At 44.9% G+C, this 17,398-nt stretch overlaps 2 long non-coding RNA genes and 3 other non-coding genes across 7 annotated transcripts; all 5 read right to left on the bottom strand.

Annotated features, from left to right (window-relative positions):
* Window positions 1-1,358: 1,358 nt before the first annotated feature.
* On the bottom strand, window positions 1,359-16,943 carry LOC118089259 (uncharacterized). Of its 3 annotated transcripts, XR_015951157.1 has the most exons (7): window positions 16,896-16,923; window positions 16,175-16,281; window positions 14,886-14,997; window positions 13,543-13,613; window positions 12,521-12,683; window positions 9,281-9,378; window positions 2,781-2,795 (listed from the first exon to the last, which is right to left on the bottom strand). It is a non-coding gene; the product is annotated as an uncharacterized LOC118089259 (long non-coding RNA). The 3 variants fall into 3 exon arrangements; XR_015951156.1 differs by having other exon boundaries at window positions 1,359-2,795; window positions 9,281-12,683; window positions 16,896-16,943; XR_004693096.3 differs by lacking the exon at window positions 9,281-9,378.
* LOC148685144 (uncharacterized) lies at window positions 12,703-13,536 on the bottom strand. Its single transcript, XR_015951158.1, has 2 exons — window positions 13,182-13,536; window positions 12,703-13,084 (listed from the first exon to the last, which is right to left on the bottom strand). It is a non-coding gene; the product is annotated as an uncharacterized LOC148685144 (long non-coding RNA).
* On the bottom strand, window positions 13,386-13,477 carry LOC118089617 (small nucleolar SNORD12/SNORD106). Its single transcript, XR_004693168.1, has one exon. It is a non-coding gene; the product is annotated as a small nucleolar SNORD12/SNORD106 (small nucleolar RNA).
* On the bottom strand, window positions 15,082-15,175 carry LOC118089616 (small nucleolar SNORD12/SNORD106). Its single transcript, XR_004693167.1, has one exon. It is a non-coding gene; the product is annotated as a small nucleolar SNORD12/SNORD106 (small nucleolar RNA).
* Window positions 16,394-16,488, bottom strand: LOC118089615 (small nucleolar SNORD12/SNORD106). Its single transcript, XR_004693166.1, has one exon. It is a non-coding gene; the product is annotated as a small nucleolar SNORD12/SNORD106 (small nucleolar RNA).
* Window positions 16,944-17,398: the final 455 nt, after the last annotated feature.

Here is a 17,398-nt window from a genome sequence, read left to right as displayed (position 1 = left end):
AGCTAACATGACCAGTGGTCAGGGATGATGGGAATTGTAGTCCAAAACATCTGGAAGGCCGAAGTTTGGGGATGCCTGTGCTAATGCATCAGTTTGACTTCACCCCTGGAGGCGCACTCCATTGTCTCTTGAGAGGGATGCCAACAACCACCCCCCAACCCCAATGGGAGATAGTTTCTGTGTTCCCCCCAAAGAGGACTTGGGAGAGACTCCCCCCCAAAGAGGACTTGGGAGAGACTCCTAGTCGGAAACCCTGAAAAAGCTACTGCAAACCAACTGTAGACAATACCGAGCTAGATGGGCCAATAGCCTGACTCACTATAAGGCAGCTTGCTATGTTCTTGATTTTCAAACTCAGCCCTGGAACAACAGGCCTTCAAACAGAGGAGTGTCTTCTGCAAAGTACCGGTAGATGTTTAGCAGCTGAGGAGCTCAAGAGGCCAAATGTCTGCTGGAGAAAGGGAGGCCTTTACAGGGTGATAGCCAGGCACCAAAGAGGGGATGAGGCGAGTCCTCCTAAGGCAAGGGCAGGACAATACTGTATTGGACTTCCAGAGGGTCCAACCCGGCCCATTTTACCAAAAACACACCCTACTGCCAATCAACTGAAGTCGCTCCAATGAGCAGGTGATATCAACTGATGGGCAGGGTTCCATTCTCTCTTGGTTGTGTCCACAAGTTCCCTGCTAAGAACTGACACATGAAGGCAAAGCAGCCCAATTTAAACCCCTGCTCATTAACTGATGAGTAAAGAAATCGATCCTGCTTGGTTGGAGTTTCTGCCACTCATGCAGCTCAATTTTAACAGGTTGGGGGGGGGAGAGAAAGATCTGACCTGGAAGGCCAAATTGGTTCACCGCCACCCCCAAGGCAATAATTTCCAAAGCTTAGGTGTGGCTGCAGAAAAGACATCACCAACCAAACACAACTCATGTGGGGCTCCCTGGACTAACTCCTATCCCTTGCCAAACTGGAGACAATGAAGAAGAGACAAAAACTTCCATTGGCCCTGCTGGCTGGGCTGATGAGAGTTGCAACCCAACATCTGGAGGGCCACAAGTCCCCTCCCCCAGTTCTGCTTTTGGAGATGTTGATCCACCCACCATTCATATCTCAGTATGGTCCCCTGAGGAAACAAACTGCCAACTAAGGCAACTAAGCAAGGACTAGCCTATCATCATCAGTTCTTGCCAAGGGGCTGAGGAAGCTGTAGGGGTGAAGGCAGCTGGTCGTCACTGTCATCTTTGCAGAACTATTTTAAGAACAAGGATACATTATCCTCAGGTTTGTACAGCTGGGCTGACACATTGACAGTTTCATTCTTAGGATCGAAAGCCACAAGATGCCTCATCTGGGAAGAAGAGATTTATTTGTGTAACTGTATAGGATAAATCAAGCACTATCTCCCATCAGGATTCCATACTGTTATACGCCTTGCAAACCATTTTTTGACCTTTTCAAGAGCCACATATTGTGGGCTCATTAACCCAGGGTCGACTTCATTAGTTGCAAACACAGCAGTAATGTCAGTATCAAAAAGTTTTTTCTTTAGTTTTGCTCTCTCATTTGCTCTTGGATTTGATCTGATATATTTTTTTTGTACGTGCTATTGTCATTTTAACCTGTTTCTATATTTATAATTTGTGTGTGATTGTTTTAACAGTACATGTTATTATATTGTAAATGGGAAGCTCCTTATATATGAAATTAATAAATTAATGCACTCCAGGGGCTTGGCAGGTTGTGGCTGGTCTTAGGTGAAAAGGGTGGGAGAAATTTACTGGCTTCCACTGGAATCAATGGAGGGCGAGAATTTCCCACTGGAAACTGGAGCAAGTCCAAATTGGCCAATCTATTTTTAGGTGAAAAGAAAAACACACAAAATGCACTTGGAAGATGCATTGTCAACTCTCTCGTTTTATTCCCCAGCGATGAAAGCAAAGAATCACACTTCTGATTTAGAGGTAGATACAGCTCTTAAAGCCTCTAAGGTTTTGATTTGGTTCTTTGGGAAATATTTTCCAGTGCAAGAAAATGCTTTTGAAAAAGCCAGCAACAACATTTTAAAAATAGCTCCCGTACCATAGGACAGACATAGGGGTTGGACTCAGGTGCGACACTAAACACTTGGAGTCCACAACTCCCCATCAGCACTGAACCTTGGGCCATGTTCTCTAATCCCCAAGCCACCACTGATTGAATGTTCAAGCAAAAACATTTAAACCCACACCACTGTGTGCTTACATTTTATACTGACTCCTTCTGCAGTTAATGCCCCTTTGTCACAATATTGTTAGCTACAGTTCAGGTAAATAAAACTCTTGTATTTTTCAGAACATAAGAGGAGCCTGCTGGATTAGGCCAATGGCCTTCTTGTCTAGTCTAGCATCCTGTTCTCACAGTGGCCAACCAGATTCCTGTAGGAAACCCACAGGTAGGAGTCATGCACAAGAGCATTCTTGCCTCCTGTGGTTTCCAGCAACAGGTATTCATAAGCATGATGGCATCCAACAGGTGAGGCAGAGCGTAGTCGTCATGGCTAGTAGCCCTCTCCTCCATGAAGTTGTCTAATCGTATTTTAAAGCCTCTTCTAGGCTGGTGGCCATTGCTGCAAGTTCCACAGTTTAACCATGTTCTGCATGAAGAAGTCCTTTATCCTCTTTCCCGAATCTTCCAACATTCACCTGTCCAAGAGTTCTAGCGACACGAGAGGGAGAAAAAAATTATCCACACCACACAGGTTTCTTTGATAACGATAGCCACATTCACTCAGTACTTGTCTGGTAGATGAGAACCTTAAAGAAAAACAGAGGGGAGAAATGTCAGTTACAAATAGGGTCACTAGACTTTAAATAATTGCACTCCAAAAGAACTGGGGACTTTTAAATAACATGTTTAATGAGCAAGAGTAATTGGCATTGCAGCCCCTCTGAACGGCAATCATTCCTCCTCGTTATCTCTGCAGATAATTGGGAAGAGAGAGGGAAATCCCTTCGCCAATTCTCAGGTTGCGTTGGCCAAGTGAAAAGAAAGCCAGAGGTGAAGTTAGGGAGGAATATAAGGAGCTGCCTTATACAGGAAACCCCAATTTGCGTGGGGGTTGTGTTCCTGCCCCCCCCCCCCGTGTGCATCGGCAGAGCAGGTACAAGCCCACCCTGCCTCGTTATGTTCCGCTCCCGTTCTGCCCTCTTTTGGGTCCAATAAGCGACCCAAATATCAGCAGTCATGCATCAATTGAATGCTCTCAAAATGGTTGTTGCCTGGACTACTGCTCCATTTAGCTCAATATTATCTGAGCTGACTGACAACAGCTCAGCTCTCCAGGGTATAAAAGACAGAAGTCTTCTCAGCTCTACTTAAGATGCCAGAGGTTGAACATGGAACTTTTGGAGCCCTTCACAGAACATAGCCTGCTATATTGACATTTCAAGGTGCAATTGATCCTCAGCCAAACTCTACTGGCAGACATGTAATGGGCTTGTGCTGAACTTTGTTACGTAGATTGTGGCTAGAGAGTTCAGAAATTTGGGGCTTGTAATGACCATACTACTGTACAGAGGGACAGGGAGCTGGGAACAATATTCAGTGGTAGAGTAGGAAAATGTTGAAGTGCAGGAAATCACAGGGGACTCCGCTAGAATGGTAAAGAAAAAGCATTTTATATGTGTTGTATATGCAACACTGCGACACCAGATGGCGCTGTGGAGTCCCATCTTTCCCTACCGGATTTCCCTCTGTGAGTTTACAACACGTTTAATTGAAACGCTTCTTTGATGTATCTAGATCCAGCCTGAGACAGTCCCTATAGCCATGACCCCAAGGAGATTCCAAAAATTCAGACAATTGTGTTGATCCATCAGGATTACATACACAAACACCACACATCCAAAGGAGGAGCAGTACATACAATAATACACAAGCACCTATCCAATCCTGACATCTTCAGTGTTGCCCTCCCTCAGTTTGTACCCATCAGTGGACATCACAAGCGGCATCAATTACAGATCTTGCAAGGAAAACATTCCTTGTTTGCTTCTCGCACAGCACCAAGTGCTGGACAGAAAGCTATCCGAACATGCCCAAGGTTGATCCCTCTCCCCCCCCCCAGCACAGAGCTTCTGTTGCTCCTCCTTGATCCCACTACCCACAACTCAAGGAAGACATATGTCCAGGTGGGGCTTGGGAAAACAGCAGCAATGGAAACAGGCAGGACGGTTTTTGAAGCCCAACAAATGCAGGAAATCCCTCCCAATTAGGAGCGCTTTGGTAATGTGCTTTTTTATATTGTTACAGCTCTCCCAAACTTCATCAGTCTTCCTATGCTGGGAAATTATTGTAATGAAACAAAGCCTTGGGAGTTTGCTCCCCTGGAGATTTCCTCCCTTGCTCGCTTTGGGCTCCAAGAATAACTGTGTTCCAAGCGAGATGACAAGAAGATTATATGGGGGCTGCAGGGAGGCCAGGTTCAACCATTGTCCCAGGGAAAACCCCTTCCCTTATGTGGTCTTTTTTTGACAGTTGACGTTATTGCTGTCCTAGTTTCTTCTGCCAGGCGCTCTCTTCTATTTATGCAGAAAGGGAACCCAGGTTCTGCTCTGCATTTAATATGGACATCAATACTGGGTTAAAAGGGAATGAAGCCCTATAATTAACCATCCTGTGGAGTCCCATATCACTGTGAGTTAAGGGTGGAGAGCCTCAGGCTTGGGTGAAATGCAGCCCTTTAGGGGCTTCTGTCTGACCCTCAGGGCTTTCCCTTAGCCCCACCTCTTATTGGCTCCACTTTGCCCCATGCTCAGGTGTTTTTGCCTGGCTGGAATGTGTCCTTGAACTCGGAGGCCACATGCACACCATACTTTTAAAGTACACCCATTCCCAAAGAATCCTAGGAACTAGTTTGTTAAGGGTACTTGGAACGGAAGGTCTGGGAACGGGTAAACGATGGTTCTCAGGATTCTTCAGGGGCAGGGTAAACGTCCAACACAGTCCGACAATGCCTTTTGCTTGCCTGGATAGAAGATAGGTGTGGAACTGTGCATAGAAACCAGCCTATTATACACACAGTTAAAATTTACATTCGTTGTTCCGCGCACTTTTTGCCTCTGGCTCCACCCAGCTCTGGCAAGTGGCTCCCCCCAAAGCTTGCTCAGAAGGGAACGCGGCCCTCAGGCTGCAAAAAGGTTTCCACACCCCTGATGATCCATATATTGTTAGACTCCAACTCCAAGCAGCCTCTGCCACCATGGTCAGCAGCCAAAGACAGCAGGAGATGTGGTTCAACGTTTGGAGGTCTGCAGGTTCTCTATCCCTGCCATAAATAATATGAGCCAATTTATTCTTGACACCAAACATGGCAGTTCCTCAGCCAGAGGGATGAAGGTTGTCCCCATGCTGTTCCATCTCCAAGACTCTTATCTCTGACTCACTAGGGCGCTTTCATCTCTGGCAAGGGAGGACCATGAATCACCTTCCCCATCAGTCTCACCCCAGCCTCCCGTGTCCATTTCTTGACTTCTCTGCCTTGCTTGCGAGCAGCAGGCCTTAATACATGAGTAGGTTCACGGGAAGTGACTGATAGGAGACTCTGGCTTCCTGCTGTCACCATCACATGACGCTTCTCCTGCAGCAACTCTTTTCCCCTTCAGTCTTCCATTTTCTTCCACGCACCCCAGCATGGACCCAGTTCCTGCCTCTGGGGCTCTGCTAAGGTGGGGCTGCTCCTTGAACTCCTGTAATAAGTATGCTTCCAACACTGCTGTGACCAAGATACAGAATGAATATTCAGGTAAGAGCAGGTTTTAATTATTTGTGGAGGGAGTCACAGAGGTCATCAGTGGGGAGCTGGTTCAACCCCTACCTCCAAGGGTAACCCTAAAAGTACCACTTTGAGTAAATGGTTTTCATTCATTTGGGGGGGGGGGAATACGCTACACCTCAGGAGACTATTGCAAAGTGGGCAAAATTTATCCTCCACATCATCAACCATGAGACTGGGCCAAGAGAAGGTTTTGAGAGAAGGGCTAAATTGGTCAGTGAAAGAGCACATGCTTTTTATGCAAATGTCCCAGGCTCAGTCGTCCAGCATCTTCATATAGTCATAGCTGCCAAGTCTCCCTTTTTTCACAGGAAACCCCCGGATTTTAATCCGTTTCCCGCTGTTATCCCGAATAGAAAAAAATCCTGTAAATCCCCCGATTTCCTACCTGCCAGGGAGGCTCCTTCTGCACATGTCTGGACATGCGCAGAACCGATTTCGGGTGCCGCTCTGCCCATGTCTGGGCACCGGAAATCGGGCAGCACTGGCACCAGAAGTTGCTTCTACGCATGTCGAAAAAATATGAACGAATTCCTATGCCCCACAAATAACCCAGAGATGCATTTTAAATAAAAGCACACATTCTACTCATGTAAAAACATGCTGATTTCTGGACCGTCCGTGGGCCGGATTTAGAAGGTGATTGGGGACCCCTGTGCTAGAGCCAGCAGAATGCTTACACTGCCCCACATCAGGTAAGAGAGAAGGCCAGCAATGGGATGACACAAGCCCTGGCTTTATCCTCTTTTCCAGAGCTCTTAAAGAACTAATGCCATCCATGGATGGCAAACTGACAACCTAGAATCCTTTTTTAACAGAATTAAGCTGGGGGTTCAGCTCCATAAAGAAAGATGGCAGCCAGGTCTGGGGCGCTGGCAATCATCACAAGCTACAGGTGCCCCAGGACTGGGAAGTAGTTCTAGAAAGGCAGGTGAGAGGTGAGCAAAAGTGGCATGCAAGCATAACCTCAAATGCATTACAATTCAATAGATTGTTATGCCTATATTCCAACACAACTGGTGGACGCAAAAGCTGAACAATCCAAAGGCCATGTTGGTAAGAAAATCAGCATGGAGTAGAACAGGCACCCCCAAACTTCGGCCCTCCAGATGTTTTGGACTACAGTTCCCACCATCCCTGACCACTGGTCCTCTTAGCTAGGGATCATGGGAGTTGTAGGCCAAAACATCTGGAGGGCCGCAGTTTGGGGGTGCCTGGAGTAGAATGTTTCAACAGTGCAACACGGGCAGATCAAAGGGCAGGACATCCTGTCCTTGCCTAGAACAGCTGCAAAAACCTAACAAATCTGATTGATAATGTTGGGGGAGGGGGTGGAGCAGAAAGCACCACCAACAAAATTGATGCGTCAGGAGCCCTTCCTTCTTCCCAGGAAGGAAATCAACTGGGTCCACAATCCTGTATACACTTATGATGTGGGAGTAAGCTCCACTGAAATCAATGGGACTTACTTCCAAGTAAAACATGCGTAAGATCAGGTTGTCCGGATGAAAAAGGAAGGATGCACTGAGTGAATAGGTCAAACTATCTTACTATCATAATAGAACCATCCTGCTGAGCACTGGGAGACTAAATATACCCCCAGCATGTGCCTAGAAAGAGTTGAGTCTGGGGAAGGGAATATAAATGTTAAATCATTCCTTGCTCATTGAAAGAAGAAATTCCAACGTCTGGCAGAGCCATAAACTGTACTATTTTCCTCAGTGGAACCAAGAAACAGATCTGTTTGAACATACAAACTATAGTAGCTACGTATGATCCAGGTGGGGATTTAAACCCTGGTCTCCTAGGTACCAGACTGTCTCATAGTTTCATAGCTGAAACCCTGCTTGCACAGAACTGCAGCCTTAAGCATTTGATTGTACAGTACAGTTCTGCCATTTATTTCAAAGGGACTTTGTTGTGATAAACATTTATTGGGTTGTGTCAAAGGAACCTTTCCCTAAAATATTTGCAGGTGGCAATAACCACTTTGGGTAACTCAAATAAATAAATAAATAAATAAATAAATAAATAAATAAATAAATTAATTAATTTATTTATACCCCACCCATCTGGCTGGGTTTCCCCAGCCACTCTGGGCGGCTTCCAACAGATATATTAAAATACACTAATTTCTTAAAGATTAAAAGCTTCCCTAAACAGGGCTGCCTTCAGATGTCCTCTAAAAGTCTAGTAGTTATTTTTTCTTTTTGACATCTGGTGGGAGGGCGTTCCAAAGAGCGGGTGCCACTACCGAGAAGGCCCTCTGCCTGGTTCCCTGTAACAAAACCAAAAGGTCCTTCAGAGTTCAGGCTAATGGGCAAATTCTTTCTTCCAAGGCTACATGCCAAATAGGGAGCCTTCCCTCCCTCTCACCAGCCCCTTATTCATAAAAAGTGTAAGAACATTGTTTTAAAACCGTCCGTGGTCTATTGGTCAGATAATGAATGAATGAATGAATCTTTATTTGCATCAGCCATCGGCCATAACGATAAAACAATAATGCAATATACAAAGAATAGAAATAAAGTCAATTATTAGGGTTCTGAATCCATAGTCAAATACTGGATCTTAGAATCATAGAATCATAGGAGTTGGAAGAGACCACAAGGGCCATCCAGTCCAACCCCCAAACTTATTCAATTGCCCCAGCTAAAAACCTTTTGGTCAGATAATTTATTTATGGCATCCCTTGGTCTAGTGACAAGGAGACAGCACCAACACGGAAGAGAGAGATGACTTGGCAGATTGAAATGCACTCCATAATTCACAGGAGGAACAGGCAAGCGGCAAACAGATAAAAGGGAAAGGAAATCTCAGCAAAAAGTGTGCACACAGCACCCCCTACAGACTCATAAGCAAGTGCACGCTTTTGCATTACATCTCTAGCAATTAATATAGAACACCTCATTTGCCCATCTCTGACTTGTGCATTCCTACTGACAAGTTGTCTTTATTAGGAATAAAAGCTTTCAGGAACTGTTCAGGTCCCACAATCTCAAACTCAAGCTCCCAACAGAACACTAAAAACATAATAAAACTTCAAACATTAAAAACTTCCCTAAAAAGGGCTACCTTCAGAGGTCTTTAAAAGTTGGATAGTTGTTTATTTCCTTGACATCTGATGGGAGGGCGTGCCACTACTGAGAAGGCCCTCTGCCCGGTTCCCTGTAACCTCACTTCTCGCAGTGAGGGAACCGCCAGAACTTGTACAGATGCTACAGTTGCCAGCTTTTATATTGCCCCAACATCCCTGTGCCGTTAACAGGCGTTTCATCTGCAGGCATTCGCAAGTAAAAATAAATATACTGATGCCATTCAATTTCAGCTGCCCAATTTCTTGGGATCAAACTTCTATAAAACAGAGCAGGCTAAATAAAAAAATTCCTTCAGTAGCACCTTAAAGACCAACTAAGTTTATATTTTGGTATGAGCTTTCGTGTGCATGCACACTTCTTCAGATACCTGTGCCAGTTTCTTGGTGAGGTTGATGGACTTCCATTTCATGCGGCTCAATGTGGTGCCTTCCATAGTTCTAGTTACAGGTAGGTAGCCGTGTTGGTCTGAGTCGAAGCAAAATAAAAAAATTCCTTCAGTAGCACCTTAAAGACCAACTAAGTTTATATTTGGTATGAGCTTTCGTGTGCATGCACACTTCTTCAGATACAGAGCAGGCTGCGATACTATTTTTCTGATAAGTTGGCAACCCTAGAGAACATGGGAATTGCTACCCCCATGTTCCCATGCACCTGAATTCTGTTACTTCTGCAGTACCACAATAACAAGTTGCACCTGCCCAGTCCCCTTCAAATAATTACAGCTGTCCTATGCACCATGAGTTTGACTGGAGAGGCACATACTGCTGCAAATGGTAAATATTACCTTGTTTGATTGGGAGACGTCAGTTATTTCTAAAGCAGTTTGATAATGAGGGGGGGAAATCAATCTACATAATTGGAAAGTGTTTTAGTGAGCCATTCCCCACTCTTTTCTTTTTGACACCTTATCTAACACACAGGGCCAAGGGCAAATGTCTTCTGTACCCGCCTCCCCCTACCATTGAGATTTGAATATTGCAGCAGCCGCTCAGAATGTAATTACCCTAAATAATAACCATGCAGAGGCCTATTCATTATGCATTGACTAGCAGGCACAGAATTAACAAGGCTGCATTTTAAAGGCCATCAGAAGTTTGGATTCCATCAATATTTCTTCCACTTTTCAGTTGTGGGCTTACACTTTGAAACAACCCAGATGGCGCTGTGGTTAAACCACTGAGCCTAGGGCTTGCTGATCAGAAGGTCGGCGGTTCGAATCCCTGTGACGGGGTGAGCTCCCGTTGCTTGGTCCCAGCTCCTGCCAACCTAGCAGTTCGAAAGCACGTCAAAATGCAAGTAGATAAATAGGAACCGCTACAGCGGGAAGGTAAACGGCGTTTCCATGTGCTGCTCTGGTTTGCCAGAAGCGGCTTTGTCATGCTGGCCACATGACCTGGAAGCTATACGCCGGCTCCCTCGGCCAATAATGCGAGATGAGCACGCAACCAGAGTCGGTCACGACTGGACCTAATAGTCAGGGGTACCTTTACCTTTACCTTACCAAGGAAGATAACAGATGCTGCAACATTTTTAAGTCCACTTATGGACAGACAAAATCTTCTGTCCTTCACAGAAAAACCTGCATTACCTTTGCAAGGTGATCACCATCTAGGCCGGGGGTTGGGGAATCTTTTTTTATCCAAGGGCTGAATTTTCTTCTGGGCAATTTTTTTTGGGGGGGGGGGCACATGTATACTTTTGCCTCAGAGTATTGCCAACGAATGTGAAGTTTACCTTTGTACAATCGGCTAGCCTTTTCTCTCCCTGTAAAATGTTTCATTGATTTTGTAGCAAAATAGCATTGATCAATTCCAACAAAACCTGCAACGTGTTGCACACTTGTATCAATCACACATTAATGCCACTGCTAGCTATTTACAGAATGGATAAAAGCCAGATCCCAAACTTTCCTTTGCCATCCTATCAGAGAAGATCCTTTGGAGTCTTTCCAATTGGAGGCATTCTCTAACTGGGCAAACAACAAAGCAATCAGGTCCTTATGTAGGAGAATCAAGATCGGCATCTATTGACAGATGGCCCAGAGCTGTGGTTGACCAATTAGAGACAAAATGCTTTTGCCAAGTCCTGGGAAAACTTGGCACCCAAATGTCATAAATTTCAGGTGTGGGCATGTAACAGCAACTGAACCCAAACCCGATTGGAGAGACACATCAGTATCTCATGACAAATGGTAAAAAAAGGAGGTGCCTTGCAGGGCTGCTCAGAGTACAAGTGATTAGCCTCCCCTTAAGAGGAATGTGATTTTGATGTACAGATGTCCTTCCCTATACTACATTAGGCATGGCAGATTGTGACAAGGCACCATTTGGACTGTCAAGTGAGCTTATGGAAGACAATTAAGCTCCTAACTTGTTTATTCCCAGAGCCCTCTACACCTGTCTACCCGCTGCCAAAACATCTGGTGAGGTTTGCCCTCCTGTGCTCAAAACACTCCTAGCTTTTCCTAGCAAGGTCAATGCAGACTTCAATGCCATTTGCTATACAGACAGGGGAAGTTCATATACAAGAGTCTCAAAGTAGCAACACCTTCTTCCGCCAAAATAGCTTTGTGTGCACAATGTCCCCTCAGGGATCCCAATTAAGAAGCACAGGTGTGTGGAATCATTCCAGTTTTGGAAGACAAATCAACTTACTAAAGTCCTTTTTTGTAAAATCAGCCCCATTAAGTTAACTGCCTGCTAAAACTGGGCATCTAGCTCAACACACAGGATGGAGTTTCTCGGCAGCAAGCAGAAATGCAATGGGCTACCACCAGGATAGCCCTCCACCTACCTGGCCATTCCCTCCCCTGGCTGAAATTCCTAGTCGCCTATGGTGATCACACAAGAACCAAAGCTGATATGCAAACTCGGCCCTCCCCTCCATGTTTTGGGACTACAACTCCCATCATACCTAGCCAACAGGACCAGTGGTCAGGGATGATGGGAATTGTAGTCTCAAAACATCTAAAGAGCAGAGTTTGCCTATGCCTGACTTAAATGAAGAGAATGGGAACAGTGCTGACATACGGTACTTTTTAACAGGAAATGCTATAAAACCTGGGTTATGCACACTAAAATATGCACTTCCCCATACAGCTGCAGCCTTGCCCACAACTGCCCCTTCTCTAAATGATGGCCCAGATGGCGCTGTGGGTTAAACCAGAGTCTAGGGCTTGCTGATCAGAAGGTCGGCGGTTCGAATCCCTGCAACAGGGTGAGCTCCCGTTGCTCGGTCCCAGCTCCTGCCCACCTAGCCGTTCAAAAGCACATCAAAGTGCAAGTAGATAAATAGGGACCGCTCCGATGGGAAGGTAAACGGCGTTTCCGTGCACTGCTCTGGTTCGCCAGAAGCAACTTTGTCATGCTGGCCACATGACCCGGAAGCTGTCTGCGGACAAACGCTGGCTCCCTCGGCCTATAGAGCGAGATGAGCGCCGCAACCCCAGAGTTGGACATGACTGGACCTGATGGTCAGGGGCCCCTTTACCTTTACACAGCTGTAGCCTTGCCCACAACTGCCCCTTCTCTAAATGATGGCAATGAAACAATCAGGACAAGCCCTGCAAACAGAGGAACGTTCCTGGGGAAGGAGAGGAGAAAGTTACCCTGTGACACCACTGAAAACTCAAAGCTGCACTTTCAATTTGTCATGGTGAAAAACCATGCATTTATTGTACAGCAACACTCATGGACACTGAAATTTCTCCTTCAAGTCTCAGCTGTTCTGCTTCAAGCCATCCATTGGGCAGCAACCAGGAACCCTTGCGCCTGTTGAAAGAAACAGAGAAGGCTTAGCCACCCATCGACTGCAGGTAGGATTAAGTTACCGTAATTACCATGCTCATGGTACTACTAACCTATCTTCCTTCTGCATGAGGGCATGCCCATTTTATTCTAGTTACTATTAATGAATGCTTGCAAATCTCCTTCTCAGGGGCTCTTAAATCTGCCCTGAAGCCAAAACAGGAGTTAAAGGGCTCGACAAATAAAGGTTGCTGTTACATTAGCTCTTACAGCACCAAACTCTTGGCTGCAGAAATTTGAATTGTTTTATAAAACTGGCCATCTATTCAAAGGCAAGGAAAGCATTTATCCATCTATTCACACAAGTCCATTAACCATTCAACAGGTGTGTACATTACACCAGGTAGGCAGATCTCAAACCTATCCTCCTGCCATAGCTGCCAAGTTTTCCCTTTTCTCGCGAGGAAGCCTATTCAGCATAAGAGAATTTCCCCTAAAAAAGGGAGAACTTGGCAGCTATGCCTCCTGCACCAGTTATGTAATAAACCAAAGAATCAAGAGGTCAGCAGTCTTGGGAAAGTTGCTTGCACCTTCTCATTATCCACAACTCTCATGCTCCCATCATCATGAAAATCCAGTAAGCCATGTGCATTTATAGCAGAGTATTTACACTCGGCTTCTGTCTTCGAAGCCCAATACAAAAGCATGCAATGCGAGATTTGGACATCAGTGGAATCAGACCATCTGGCTATAACGCATGTTTTATCAGCATTGCCGATAAGATGGGGAAAAAAGATTAAGTCATCATGTACCACTGAATAGCACGCCATGCAAGCACCCTGCCACACTCTTCTAAATGGCAATTTGGTCTTACAAAACTTACAACACTTGGAAGACTTCACAATTTCCCTTGCCATCCTCCCAAGCATTCAGTCTGACATACGGTGCTGCAGTCTGAAAAAAGAAACAGGGAGGGTAGTAAAGAAGGGGAAAAATTTGCTTTGTATTTATTACACCAGTGAATTGTCTGGTAACTTCAAATAAGCACATGCTTCAGGGCAGCAGGATATCATGCAAGATGGGAGGGGAGTGCATAAGCCTCAAGGCCTGTGGGGACAGGCTCACATAAGACTGAGTCAACATTAGCATAAAACTGCGTATGAATGGGCCTTTTGACTTCACTTGCAACACCAGAGCCTGCAGTGCTATGCCTACTTCGGGGGAATAACTAAACTCAAAATAGGATTTCCAAGTTCTATTTTGTACAACCCTGTAAAGATTGTGCATAATGTACGGCGGACAGTTTGATCCGATACACAATGATTGCTTCCCACTGGGATCAATCTGTGGCTGAATGATATCCTGCAGTGGCTTCGCATTATCATGGGCTTCTTTGTACTATTTAGCCCCTGCATACAGAAAATAAGGCTTTCAGGAAAACCTCCAGACTAGCCCTCAGCACCCCTCTAAGTTCTCCATGTACAGAAAACTGACTGAGAAGCAATTATGTAAAGACCCACTTGAAGTATCTGAAGAAGTGTGTGTGCACACGAAAGCTCATACCAAAATAAAAACTTAGTTGGTCTTTAAGGTGCTACTGAAGGAATTTTTTAATTTTGTTTCAACTCAGACTAACATGGCTACCTACCTACCTGTAACTTGAAGCCTAAGGTTTACCACCTTAGTGGGAACCAGTCCTGTGTTTTATAATCAAGTCTGCTTGATTTATACCAGGCACACTTAACTTCCACACGTCGTTCACTTCCCAACTCCCACCGTCACATCATATTAATTGTATTATAGTTTAATTACTTTTTAAATTATTAGCTTTTAGACATTTTTAGCTTTCTGTGTGATGAGTTAGCAAAAGTGGGATATACGTAAATAATAATTGGCTTTAATACTGGCCAACTATAGGGTTATGGGGAAATGTTCCTTAATACAGAGTATACGTCTTTGCTTAGGCATACCTAACGACTTGCCATCTGAGATGTTGTAGGAATAAAGAAATTAAAGATGATGGGTGGGGGAGAACCGAAATTTAGAGTGCTACAGCCACCTAGTGAGTTCATGACATTGAAGGAAGGATTTGAACCAACCAACCCCCCCCCCCCAAAAAAAACAGATCAACTTTCCTGCTACAACAACATGCGTAAGATTCCTAAGACGCCCTACTCAGGTTATATTTTCTAAATTAAACAGAACAAGAAGATGCAAACCCCCTACCTTCCAAGCTCGTGTAGGATCAGAGCAAGATGTCCTCCTTTCAAGGTTTTACTTCAAGTCACCCATCTCTTCTGCATGGGCCCACCTCAATGATTACAAATTCACTCTGATCCTAAAAATGATACCGAAAACCAAAGAGTTGTCATTTTATTTATTTATGACTTTTATTTATTTATGCTGTAAAAAACAAGATTATGCTGATGTCGTCAGACAAGATCTGGCTAAAGCAGCAACAAATCAACACTGTCGCTCTGATGGGGAAAAAAGTGTTGGTCATCACAAACATCAGCTAGAGACCATAGCTGCCACACATAAGAAACTGTAAGGCTACTTCTAGTTACTGTTTAAAGACTTTCAACCATCTTATGTATTATCAACAGGAAGGCTTAAGTTGCATAGAAGTTAGAACTGTGCTCCCAATTGAAGGAATGGTATCTTCCGGCCACATGGCCATCCCTGGAATTAAATCCTGCATAAAATTTTTAGTGAGCTGCAGTATGCAGCAGTTTGGGGGACAAATTGCAAGTATACATCAGGATTCTGGAATACTTGGTTCCATTATGCGACCCCTTTTAAGCCCATCATAAAACTGCCCGAGAGTCCAGCACCAAAATCAATTTGACAATGAAGCTGCCTAACCAAATAAAATGGCCAGAAACATGTGGGCAGTGGGTTCAAAATTACGGCAATAGCCAATATATTGTACGCTGCATATTAATTCTGCAGTGAGATACACAAATTTGGGTTTACAAAAAGCAGCCTAGTCCGGCATCCTGTTCTCAGAGGCCAAACCAACATACTGAGTTGATTCCAGACCGAAAGGTACTTTTGACCCATGTGCTACTCTAGTAACAGAAAACTTCAGTACAAAATATTGAGTTACACAAAAATCAATCTTTCCTTTTAAAATATTTACAAATAGGCAACAATCAGGCACTCACATGTGTGCTCAATTAAGTTTTATGAATTTTAAGATGTTTACTCAAAGCAAAACTTAGCTTAAAGCACAGTGCGTACCATGAAGATCCACCCCTTAGTACCGCATTAACATCTAGAAATGCATTGTTAAATGGGCAGCCTGCAGAACCTGCTGAATTTGCATTAGAGTAAGAGGCAATTCTAGTCTAATTACTCAAAAGCAAGTCTCATGTAGTTCAACACGTTTAACTCCTGAAAAATGAGCAGAATCGCGGCCTTCACCCAATATGTGGAATATTAACTTAAACCCTTTAACACATCATTGGTGGCCGGTGTCTCAATGAAAAATAGGATTGAAGGTGGAAACTCACACGTGTATTCAGATCGCGTGCGGGTTTCAGGTGACGCCATCGCCTCCTTCCGGCCAGCTCGTTTTTTGCAGCAGTTCGCTCTGTACATGCCTAGCGGCATCGTCGCCCTAAACGGAAAGACACCCACCACAGTCAAATTAACCGATAGAGATTTGCTCTTGCAAACTGCATGAATTTGGCTCAAGACTCTCAACCGTCCTCCCCTCTCGCTGTTGAAACACTGGTGCATCAGACAGATTCTGGCTGTAACAGCAAAGAGATCAACACTGACGCTCTGATGGGGAAAAAAGTTTTAAGTCATCATGTGCACCAGTTAGGATCCGATCGGTATGGCTGCAATTTGAGATACGCGGGGGAGGGGCGATTAAATAAAATCGGGCTCTTTCAAAGAGCATGCATGTGAACTGGCCCCATAGGAAAGGCGGGGAGGGGGGGGGAACCTCCGCCTAAGAAGGAAAAACAACGAGAAAGCTTCCCCTCTGCAACAAGTTAGCCCTCAGTTGCAAAACTCAAAGCTTCACACGCAAAGCAACATTCCCACCCCCCGGATTTCCTAACCGAGAAAATAAAACGACCGATATAGGGCGAAGGGGGTTAAAGGGGTTCTGAGGAACAGCTCGAACCAGCACGCATCGTGTAATAAACAAGGAATGGAGCCGATGGCAGCGGATTCCCAACCCAAGCCCCGCCACGCAACCGCTTCCCAAAGCAGACATCTTACCTCCACGGAAGGCGCATGTGAAAAGAACGAGCAGGCGCGCCGTGAGCTCTTATATAGCCCATAGCGCCTCACTGCGCACGCTCGTCTCAAGGCACTTTGGGAAATGTAGTCTTGAGTAGCCCGTGGGGTGTGGCTTCTATGTGCTTGGAGTCCCGCCCGCTTTTTTTCCAGATGCTGGCGAATTAGGTCGAGAATGGTAAGGGCAGAGTATGCCCTAGGCTAGGCAGGGATTTAAAAACACCCCCTACAAATATGCCATATAGGTGTATAGATAGATACAGACCCTCTCCAAGTGTCCCTCTTTTCCAGGAACGTCCCTGATTTAGAGAAGCCATCCTGGATTCTGATTTGAGCCCAGAATATCCCAATTTTCCTTAGGATGTCCCTATTTTCATTTTCATTTGAAAAATGTTGGAGGTTATGGAGTTATCCAAACCCTGAGCCGTCTGAAGGCAATGCTATATAGGGAAGCTTTTAGAAAATGTTTATATATGTTGGAAGCT

The sequence above is a fragment of the Zootoca vivipara genome, chromosome 7 (assembly GCF_965207765.1).
Source record: "Zootoca vivipara chromosome 7, rZooViv2.hap1.1, whole genome shotgun sequence".
NCBI lineage: Eukaryota > Metazoa > Chordata > Lepidosauria > Squamata > Lacertidae > Zootoca > Zootoca vivipara.
This window is presented reverse-complemented; position numbering and strand designations above follow the sequence as displayed.